Below are 814 nucleotides of genomic sequence, written 5' to 3' on the forward strand. Positions count from 1 at the left end.
TATTCAGAAATAATTTTAACTTATCTGTTTAAATGAATAGTACAGATACTAAAGTATTTCTGGTGATTGTCTGAAAAAGAATATTTTAAAGTATTCTATGTTTGTATAATGTGTCCTTTCAGATTGTATTCCATATAGAAAGTTTTAGATTCCTTTTTTTCCTAGGTCCTAATATTATTTTTCTTTGGGATAAAATGACAATGTTGTTTAATTTCAAAAGTTTTGTAAAGTTTATGTTATGTAAACGCCTTTCTGAGGTGAAGATTTAATACATTGATGTGAAACTAAATTTAATTATATTAATTACGTGTGTTGTTACACTTGTTATTTTGTAATCAACTTTTTAATAACTGTTTTTCATTTCTTGCATCTGAAGAATGAAAAATACAGAATATTTCACAAATTTTCATATCATTCTTGTGCAATTGTCATGTTAATCTCTGTATTGTAATTTGGGAATACATGCTGCTGAAGCATGTAGTATCTTCTAAATTTAAGTAGTTAATGATGCAATCTTTATACAGACTTATATCCACGGTTGCCTACTTGTAATAAGGAAACTATATTGTTCCTGACAATGCTACTGATCTTATTTTCCTAAAATTCTGTGAATAGTGGAAAAAAATATATTGTTCATCTTAATGCTCACATTTGCAAATTTTTTGTCAATGACAATTTTAAGTCTTTTTCATTTGGAATATGATCATACTTTCAATAATTTATTGCTAGGTCCAAAGGTGATGGCTTTTTCATGTACTAATTGATCCAACTGAATTAGCTTTGTGGAGCTAATGGATTCAAAGTAAGCCTTGCT

General features: G+C 27.4%; 1 pseudogene; it reads right to left on the reverse strand.

The window, feature by feature from the left end:
- Positions 1–380: 380 nt before the first annotated feature.
- On the reverse strand, positions 381–477 carry LOC138828900 (U6 spliceosomal RNA; annotated as a pseudogene).
- Positions 478–814: the final 337 nt, after the last annotated feature.

The sequence above is a fragment of the Dipodomys merriami genome, unplaced genomic scaffold (genome assembly GCF_024711535.1).
Source record: "Dipodomys merriami isolate MVZ:Mamm:240054 unplaced genomic scaffold, mDipMer1.0.p SCAF_167, whole genome shotgun sequence".
In the NCBI taxonomy this organism is placed as follows: Eukaryota; Metazoa; Chordata; class Mammalia; order Rodentia; family Heteromyidae; genus Dipodomys; species Dipodomys merriami.